We start from the raw sequence: 10,773 nt of genomic DNA, 5'->3' as shown, positions 1-10,773 counted from the left end.
ATGGGCCTTGATCCCCAGACTCCCAGGTCATGACCTGATCTAAGGGCAGATGCCTAACTAACTGAGCCACGCAGGCATCCCTTTTTGTCTCCTTCTTTTCTGTTCTATTGCTATGGGTCACGGCATCCCTAAGCAGAATTGTGGTAGAAACGCATTCCAAGTATTTCTCTCGATTTCCAATGAATGAGATATTGGTGTGCATGCATGTTTGTGTGTGTCTTACGAAAACACACAAGAGGCATTCTTCAGCTTGTGCTCTGAAACATACCACCTCAAAATTTAGTGGCTTAACACAACCACCACAGATATAGCTCATAGTTCTGTGGGTTGGCAATGTGGGCTGGGCTCCACCAGACAGAGTTCCTGCTGTTTCCAGCTGGACTCATTGGTGAGACTGTAGTCAGCTGCAGATGAGTTTAGCGGCTCTGCCTTTAGGCTGTCAGCTAGAGTAATGGAGCAACTGGGCCAAGGTTCTCTCATCACCCCACCGGCCAGCCCAGCCTTGTTCATATGGTGGTTTCGGGCTTGAAGAGCAATGAAGGTGAAGCCTCGGAGCCCACCCTTGGGGCTTGGTTTTCAAGCCTCCATTTTTGTCACTTGGAACTGACCCATTGACCAAAGCAAGGCACATGTCCAAACCCAGAACAGCATACAGAAAGTCCTTCCAAACAATATGGGGAGGCATGAACAAACAAACAGCCCTTCCTGCAGTCAGTCTAGAACTCTCTAGAAAACCCTAAGAAAAGGCATTAACCAAGAAAAATATCTCTTTTTTAGGAGCCTTTCTCCCCTAAACCTGAAGCCAGTTGCTAACATGGATGAGATTTGCTGGCCTAGGAGGAGTTGCCCATGACAATGTTTGATGGTGAAATTCCTAGATATCATTCTACAGTGAGAAGCTAATTATACTATTATAAGGCTAGAATAATGAAGAAAATTCTGGGAAAAAAGCCTGTTGATCAGATGGCACTGCCAGACATCCAGCTGTACTAGAAACCTATTAATAATGGGAAACTAATGTCTGTTCAGCCACATAGGTCACAGTGGAACACAATATAAATTCTAGAATCATGTTAAAAAATATATATGCCCTTAGTACTTGATAAAAGCATCTCTTCAAGTCAGGACAAAAGTAGATTCATATTTATTTACTCACCACACATTTATGAAGCCGCCTTCATGTGTTTCTGAACCAGTGTGTCTTCAACCTCTGACATGGGTCTAGCATTGTTCTAGGCACAGAAGACAAAGCAGTGAACCTAGAAGTCAAACTCCCTGTTTCCTTAGAGCTAAGGGTTTAATGAGAAAAGAGGTAAAATAAAGTCGCCCAAAACGAGAAATACACATTCAATAATACATGAAACAGTAAAGTGCATTCAGATAGCAATAGAATAGGAGATTGTGTTAGAGAAAAATTGGTGGCCTCATTTGGAGGGGATGGCTATGGAAGGTCTCTCTGAAGTGATTACATTTAAGAAAAACCAGAAAAATGAAAAGAAACCAGCTGTGACGAGAGCAGAGCTTTCTTGGCAAGATAATAACAAAAACAAAGGAAATGAGGCAGGAAACAGCTTGGTCTGTTCCAGGAACAAAAAATTAAGCCAGAGGGGCACCTGGGTGGTTTAGTCAGTTGAGCAACTCAGGTCATGATCCCGGGGTCCTAGGATTGAGCCCTGCACTGGGCTCTGTTCTCTGTGTGGAGTCTGCTTGAGATTTTTTCTCTCCCTTTGCCCCTCCCCCTCCCTCTTCTCTCGCTCTTAAAGAAAAAAATCAAGCCAGAGCAACAAATGTAGAGTCAGTACCATGGAAGCAGAGAATCAATCAAGTCCAAGAGTTAGGGAAGAAGTGGGCTATGGAGGCCTCTGGGGCCATGGGAAGGAGGTCAGGTTTAGACTTTATCCAGATTTGGGGGCAACTGGCAGAAAGGTTTTCAACAAAGGAAATCAGAGGTGGTATTGTGACTTGATTTTTGTCTGGAGAAGATTATGCAGGTTGCAGGTGGAGAATGGACATAGTGAGACAAGATAATCAATAATATACATATTTAAAATAGGATATGATTTTTTATTTTACCTTTCAAACTGGTAAATTAAAAAAGAAGAATCCAGGAGTTATCCCAGGAGTATAAAACTGACACCTTTTTGAGAGAAATTCTTTAAAAATGCACATTGCAATTTCATTTTTTGAACTGTATCTAAAAGGCATTCTTGTAGTTCTATGCAGCTATATATAAACATTTTCTGAAGTCTTATTTACAGTAACACAAATTTCTCACAATAGGAAACTGATTAAATAATACTTTATATGGTATGATACAGTACAACTAATTAAAATCATTGCAGGAAAAAACCTGACTGATATATGGTCAAGTGTTCATAATATGTTTTATGTGATTAAAGCAAGTTATCAAACATCAAGGCAAAGGTAAGAGTATTTTGGTAAATAGCTGTAAAGAAACTATGCCAATGAAGGCATTCACCAAATTGTTTATAGTAATTTTACTTAAGGGCTGGGACTGTAGGTGAATTTTTCTTCTGCATGTCTGTGTTTTTCAAACCTAATGCGTTGCACATATGTAACTAGGTTTTTTTCATATTATGAAATAAAAAATCATATATTTATAAAAGGGTAAGTACTCAAAAATAAAAGGAGTCCCTGGGCCTCTAACTAAAGGTAACTAACTGGAAAGCAGAAGTCAGAATAAAGGCTTCAAGGATGCTTGTGATAAGAAGTGCGAAACAAAGTTGTCCTGGTGCTGATAACAAGCACATGATCCGCAGAGAGAGGAGACCGTGGAGACCGAGCGTAAACTTAAAGTTCTGGAACCTGGGGGCCACAGACACTGCAGGTCCTGTTAGTCATCATTCAAAGTTCAGTCCCCGCAGCAGGGGGTCCTGGGGCCAGCTAATCATGTGAACACCCACAAGTAATCCCAAATTACACTGTCCTCATATATGAGGTTGTAGAAGCTTTGATGGTGACCTAAGAAGCCCATTGGTTCGATTCTGCTCTGTTTATTAAAATAACCTTCAAACATGATAAAGCCAGTCGGTCCTCATCTTCGTGCACAAGTTAAATAGATAAACTCTCTGACCTCCTGAACATACAGAATCCTTAAAACACCGTATTGATCAAACAAGTAACCTGCAAATCTAAACTAATGCTCAGTCTATGACTTTGACATTTGAACTCAAAAGACACCAGAAAGCAATTCTGCCTACCGTACTCATTGTTGAAATTATACTAAATTTCTTTCGAGGGCTTAAGGGTTTTTTTGGTTGTTGGTTTTTTTTTTTAAGATTTTTTTATTTCTTTATTTAACAGAGGGAGAAATCACAAGTAGGCATAGAGGCAGGCAGAGAGAGAGGGGGAAGCAGGCTCCCTGCTGAGCAGAAAGCCCGATGCGGGGCTCGATCCCAGGACCCTGAGATCATGACCTGAGCCGAAGGCAGAGGCTTAACCCACTGAGCCACCCAGGCATGGGGGCTTAAGGCTTATACTTGTAAAAAAGCTTACTTTTTTTGAATTGTCAAGTTGCTTTATATGGGAAAGAGACAAAAGAACAATGATACTAAAAAGTGTGTTTAAGTGTGTGTGTGTGTGTGTGTGTGTGTGTGTGAGAGAGAGAGAGAGAGAGAGAGAGAGCGTGCGCATGCACTTATGCAAACAAAAGCACTTTGTATGCCCAGAACGTCTGTCATTTGAGGGTCTCTAAGTCTTCGGAGCCCTTTTTGAAACTGGAGGTATTGAGCAAAAGCAAAGTCCCCAAATTCAATTCAGTCAGCTAACGACTAAATTGTTATGTAATTCCTCTTTTGTACTTCAATGCAGTAGTTTTCAAACTTGATGTCTACCGGATTCTTCCTTGGAGCTTACAAAAAAATACAGGTGCCCACACCTCCTAGATCAGAGTCTCTTGTGTGCTTAGACCCCGGGTATGCAGGTTCAGCAAGTCAGATAGAGGTTCTGGGGTGACCTGAGGAGCAAGAAACACTGCTCTGGGTGAAAAGGTGCTGGCTGGGAGAGGAGGCGGCAGTAGGACAAAGGAAAGAAAGTAAGACATTTCTAATTCAAAGAGCAGGTTTTAAAGGAAAGATGTGAATAGTGCCTATTCATTCATTCCTGGGTAGTGTCCCTTCTTACAGACTACCCATCTGTAATCTGCACATAGAGTAGAGGTCAGTTTTAGAGTCAGTGGTTAATGTCAATTCATGTCTCCAGATGTGTGTCAGAGAGCAAAGGAGCGTTCCTATCTGCGGTTCCTAAGGAGGAAAGTAAACACTCCCAACATGCACTGAGGCACAGGGAGTGGCTCAGGTTTCCAACCCTTCCCTGCTCCGGTGAGTAGGGGTAATGATTAACAGCTCTGCAGGCTTGATGATCCTGCGGACGGGCACTGCCAGGCTCAGAGCCTGAGCCCGCTGCGCGCAGAGCCAGAGCCGCCCCTCCTCCGCACTTGGCTCCGACCTCCGCAACAGGTGAGCGAGCCCCGGCTTCCCTGACAGTAGAGTTGGTGAATCTGTGCCTGAGCCGGGAACAGACTCTCCCGCCAGCAAACTCAGCTCAAGAACTCAGGTACAAAGGCTTCTCCTGGCCACAGTGTGAATCCCAGGGGGGAAAATGGGGGTAGGGAAAAGAACCCCTTGCATCCACCCCCTGAGGTCAGGTCGAGGACAAGTTATTAGAAAACAGAATTCACAGGCAGTCAAGTTAAGTGTGTGCAGCCTGAAATGCGGACACTGTTTTCAGGAGACCCATTCCTGACCTAGGTAAGCATATGGGGAGGAGGGAAGAGCTTGGAGGTAGGTGTGGCCACGGAAGCCCTTTGCCCTTTCCTCAAGAGAAATAGCTCAATGACTGCTTTATCTGGAGCTGCACCTACCCTCTGGAAGATACTAGCTCCTTCGTGACATCCCCCTTTTCTTGAGTCAGCAGACTTGAAAGTACTTTTAAGCGAGAGTTCCCCTAAACTTTTATTTCCACGGAGCTACAGAGACATAGGCCCCTGAAAATTGAAAAGGATTTCTGATATAATTTAGTCAGACTTCACCAAACAATGAATGACTATAAATAATTAAATGGACGCCCGTGAGTTAAGGATACCAGTTTTGAAGCAGGAGAGTCGTAAGTTCAAATCCTGCCTTTGCCACTTACTAGTGTGTCCCTTACCAAGTTGCTTCACCTAAGCAAGCCTCACTTGGCATCACAAGATATGCCAATGGGGCTTTGGTGGGAATTAAACACTTAGCAAGCATTCTAAAAGTGGTACCTCCAGTTCGCATTAAGAAATAAGCAAGTCTGCCTAAAGGGCCAGATCAGCGAGGGTGAGCTGGCTGTGGAGGTCAGGCCGTGTGAGAGTGGTAAGGGCAGAGTGGTTTTCAGAAAGTGGGTCTAGGGTGTGAGCAGATGGCAAATGGGCAAAACATTACCTCTATGAATGGCAGTCAAATAGCTGACTTCTTGCTACTTTTCGAACCAAGTACATGGTGTGACAAATGCAGAATTATTTGTTACTCATTCACTTTTACTTTGGAAAATTCACATTCACATTAACCTGTTATTCCTAACCAGGAAATATAATTTTGTAGCAAGAGAGTTACACACAACCCCATATTGTGAAACACATGACAGTTAGTTTTATGAGACAGCTTGCCCTTGAACCACTTTGATAAAATAGACCATGTAGTCCATGACTTTATATTGTATTATTTATGTTCAAGGGTTACAGACTTTCATTTGTGTTTACGGACAAGAAACATACAAGAACGATACAGGTGTTTTGTTGGTCTTTACCTCTCAACTTAAGTCATAGGGAAGTGACCTTACTTTATGAAACTTTATTTAAAGGACACTTCCATTAATGTTGCTGTTAGTTTTATTAAAGTGGGTAACTTTGATGAGGGGACAAATTTGGAAGTTGCGACGAGCAAAGTATTTTCACTAACAACATTTTATCTTTTCATTTCATTAATATATATTTAAACAGCTTGCAGTTGATCCTAGCTTAATAACATCATTGTTTTAGTGAATTCTTCTTTTGAACTACAGATTTGAAATTCTCCAATGTACTGATAACTGGAAATTGACTAGAGAATTAGGGATAGAGTTCTAAAGCCAGCGAGACTGAACTTTATTATGTTATTGTCCTATGGGTTTTGATTTTGTCTAGTGTTTACATCTAAAAATTTATAAAATAATCTAATCTACTTAGAATAAATTATAGTATCAGTAGTCACTAATTGTTTTTCAAAGGGGAAATATTCCTTTATACTGAACAGATATGGTTGGAACTTCTTCTTTTTTTTTAAAGATTTTATTTATTTATTTGACAGAGAGAGAGAGAGAGAGAGATCACAAGCAGGCAGAGAGGCAGGCAGAGAAAGAGGGGGAAGCAGGCTCCCTGCTGAGCAGAGAGCCAGATGCGGGGCTCGATCCCAGGACCCTGAGATCATGACCTGAGCCGAAGGCAGAGGCTTAACCCACTGAGCCACCCAGGCGCCCCGGTTGGGACTTCTTAAACCAAGTTATGTAATACTTCTTAATGGTGTACGTCTACACAATAAACAGTAGCCCCAACTGAGATTATACTTAACCATATTTGAGATTAACTTGAGATTAATTTACCTAACCACGTAAATGCATTGTTTTCATAGTTAAACTCTCTTTTAGCATACATATATTTCTCTACTATTTCTAATACATATAACAATTTTACGATAAACTATTAAATGCTTTGGCCCATCGAGAAAGAGAGATACCAGCAATGATTTAAAAAAATAACTTTCTCAATTATATTAGAAATAGTGTAACACAAATGTAACATGTTTTTAACATGTAATTCAAAGTTTCATATTTGATACTTGTTTTAACTTTTAACTTCCTAAAATAAGAAGCATCCTATACTTTTCATTGAAATAGAAGTCTAATGCGAACCATCAATTTACTTGTACAAAGTCATTGAACATCGGGAATTTAGGATTATTAGAGATGCATGGGCTTCCTATAAAAGTTTGATTTTTATCTTTTCATTTGCAATGACCTGAATGGATCTAGAGAGTATTACGCTAAGTAAAATAAGTCAGTGAAAAAAAGACAAATACCATATGATTTCACTCCTATGTGGCATTTACGAAACAAACCAAAGTGGGGGTGTGGGGAGGAGAGAGAAAGAAGCAAACCAAGAAAGAGACTCCTAACTGTAGAGAACAAACTAATGGTTACTAGCGGGGAGGTGGGGGGGATGGGTTAACTAGGTGTTGGGGATTGAGGAGTGCCCTTGCTGTGATGAGCACTGAGTGTTGTATGGAAATGTTCAATCGCTACATTGTACACCCAAAACTAATATTATACCATATATTAACCATCCTGGAATTAAGTATTTTTTAAAGTTTAGATTTTTTTTTAAAAAAATTTCAAATGTAGGTCAATCAGAAATACAACCTCTGAGAAAGAACTTCTGAGTATTTTCTCTCTGCCCTGAAGTCTAATGTTAGAGAGAGTTTGGTTTTGTTGCAGAAATCCATCCATGTCTTTCAAAGCTATCAGATATATAGTGATTTTATCACTTCATAACCTCATTTCAGGTAGCAGACTAATGCTACTGCTTTCTGTAGTTGAATGTGAAGGTGTCTCCTTTTAATGTGATGACAGTGGAATCCTAGTCACTGAGATGACTGAAGGACCCATTCTCCATCATCATCCCAGAGTCTAGTAGTCAGGGAGGTTCAAGAGCAGAAAGTGCTCCCTCTTCAGCCACACACAAACGAGAAGGATTCACAGTGCCTGGGAAGTCAAGCTGAGAATCTCCTCTTGGAAACTAGATGAAGCAGAGACTCCTTGAGCTAGACCATAGCAGCAGTTCCAGAAGATGCCTTTGGTGGACTGCGCAGCTCCCTCCCAGACTGAGTGGCGGCAAGATACCTTGAGTCCTGAGGTGGCTGAAGACTTGTGTGCTTCTGCTACAGCTCCTGTCCTCTGAGGATGCTCTGGGGAAAGTCCAGCCATGGCATTAATGCCCTGACAGCACACACCAGAAGAATCAAGGGTGACCTTTCACATGGGATTCCACAGGGACTGACAGGAATGATATGTTCACACAGAAGTCTGGTGCTTTAGCCATATCCTGTCTAGTCCTGTCTTAAAGTCAAGCACTATAAGACATTTTTATTTGCATCTCAAAACAAGCATTTCCTCATTGCAACACATATCACTTAATAAAGTGATGGTTTTTATATGCCGGCCTCCCACTTTTACCATCTTTGCAAATGAGGTAAATTCTTTAGAAAAATGTGGAGCCAGATGTTTCCCAGAAACCACACTTCTCTGGGTTCTTTTCCTGTTTTACTAAGAATTGGATAATGGTTGGAATTATGGTAGTTTGTTTGTTTGTTTTTTCATTTCCTTGAAGTCAAATAATTATATATAGATCTGCTCTTCTCAGCTTTAAGGTTCCTGGTCAGAGCTTAGAAGAAACATCTTTATTTTGGAGCTGAATGCATATAACTTTCCATTAATTCTTCAGGCCAAAACAATATTAAAAAAAAAAAAAACTCCATGTGTGCAGACCTGAATATAATCTTGCTTCATAATTTAAATATGCATTTGCTCTTCCAATGTGTTACTTTCCATTCTTTATTTTTTTAAGCAACCTTTATGGTGTGTGTTATGTAAGATATGTTCATCGTGTATGATTTAGAAAGAACGTATGAAATCAAAAAGAAAATAATTGTCACCCGTAATTTCATGGGTCACAATTTGATGGCTATTATTTTAATATACCTCCCTATATGTTGAATACATTCTTTCCTTCCTATATGTTTTCGCCTATATAGTTGCATACATACACTCACCCTAGGAGGTATAAAAATGAAATAAACGGTAATCCTGTTCTAAAGGAGCAATTAAATTCAGTAAAATAAAATACAGTCAAAAAGAGAAAGCGGCGAGTCATGAGAAAGCTGCATTTCATTCGCTGTGAAAGTCAGCACCTGTGTTCTTTCACTTTGTTGTAGAATTATGACTGGTTCGACGTCTCATGCACCCACAGCGGCCCCAGGAATAAGGGACTGCAGATACACAGAGAGGCCGCGCACTTGGGGGTTAGCACAGGAGCAGGCCCAGAGAGGGAGCTCATGAAATCTTTGCTGAGGACACAAAGGAGAGAACCATGTTTCCTCTCTTACACAAGTAAGATTATCATTTAATCCATGATAGGGCACAGGAAGATACTTTAAGTGACTGGCCCATTTAAGTTCATCGGGGCTGGGATTCCCCTCGCATCCTCTGGTCTCCTGACAACTGATCAGTCCTGGCAAGCCCCCGTCTAGACAGGATACAAAGCGGGGGGAGGCCAAGCACAGTGCTCTCTGCCACACTCATGTCTCAGTGTGGCTTCGAGCTGGTGCTGTCTGATCCTGCCTTCTCAGGCTCCTGCCTCAGACCAAGTCTACCTTCCTCGTCTCTGCCCTTCCCTGTTGCACCACTGAGGCCCATCTGAGCTTAGATCTACCCAGTACTTCCAGGACTGTTTATTTCTCCGGGACTAGATGGCAGACCTGTCTCATTTCCTATCTCATAAGCTCCATTCTATCTGGACAAAATGAAGACATAAATAACGGAACTTACTGAATAATAATCTTATTTTGTACACAGTCTAAGTCAACCAACTCTGGCCTCAGGACCAGAGAGCTTCTATGACTCACCCTTCCAGTTAAGTACATAGATTTGTAACAACTACCTTCCTCCTCAAGGCATAGTTTATAATGTTCTACCAGACTAATTGTGAATGCCCAAGATAAGACCTCTAGGCTTCCAGAATTACCGTTTTTTCTTTTTTCATAAATCCTCATCTCTGCTTATCATGACCTCTGTTGTCCTTCTCTTAAGCCTTTCGAGGAAACTAGCTCCAACCCTTAAATCTACCAAATTTCTATAATTTAGAGGATATTCACAAAGAGCCTACCAGGGTTTAAATTGCTAGGAATCAAGGTTAATGGAAGAGGGGAAACTGTATGAATTCACAGACCTATTTCTCACCTTGGCAATTAATAATAAAATGAGACTTTGACCGAATTACATTTTTACCTTGCAGATATTGGGATTGTTTGTACAGTCAATATTATTTCCTATTCAGTTAGCACATATTGTCCATGAACAAGAATTTTATCCAGTTTTTATTTTCTTCCATAAATTCCATTTAACCGTCTTCCTTCTTAAGTTCAGAGAATAAGGTAAGGGCTTCTGAAGTCCTTTATCACATCTGAAATCCTCTGACTTGCTTCATCAAAGCTCACAGGTTTGCCAGTGTGATTCCACAGCAATGGTTTGGGATCCTTAATGATACTTGAACTATTTTCTTATAAATATAAACAGAGAGCTAACCTGGAAGCTCCAACAATGGCTCTTTAGCCCATCATGGTCAACCGCACCTTGTGATTGTAAGAACCTTCCACTGGTGATTCTTCAGTTCAGTATACACCTGACTTCTAGTCTCAGCAAAACTGTCATGCTAACTATGAAGTCAAGAAAACTTCATAACTAACAATGAATTCTTCAGACACATCTGCAACTTGACATTTAGTCAGCCAATCAGAAAATATTCATCGAATTCCTTCCAGGTTCCAGGCAAAATTCTAAGAGCTGGATGAACACAGGTAAATAAAAAGCCCTGGTCCAAAGCAGTTCATTTTGTGCTTGGGGAGGACAGACACGTGAATGGATAAGACCCTTTCATACGCTGTTACGTACCAAAATGGAAATCATGTGGTAGTGGCT

The 10,773-nt window shown here is 41.0% G+C and overlaps 1 protein-coding gene across 2 annotated transcripts in view; it reads left to right on the top strand.

Moving 5' to 3' along the window:
• The first annotated feature begins 4,342 nt into the window (after positions 1 to 4,342).
• Positions 4,343 to 10,773, top strand: part of RASSF6 (Ras association domain family member 6) — a 42,391-nt gene continuing 35,960 nt past the window's right edge. Inside the window, exon 1 of one of the 2 annotated variants that reach the window (XM_047719506.1) lies at positions 4,343 to 4,575. The gene's annotated coding sequence lies outside the window, so the exon portion shown is untranslated. The remainder of the gene's footprint in view (positions 4,576 to 10,773) is intronic. The other variant, XM_047719505.1, reaches the window with a different exon arrangement.

Source organism: Lutra lutra, chromosome 2 (assembly GCF_902655055.1).
Source record: "Lutra lutra chromosome 2, mLutLut1.2, whole genome shotgun sequence".
NCBI classification, from domain to species: Eukaryota; Metazoa; Chordata; class Mammalia; order Carnivora; family Mustelidae; genus Lutra; species Lutra lutra.
Note: the sequence above shows the minus strand (reverse complement) of the source record. Positions and strands in the feature narration are given on the sequence as shown.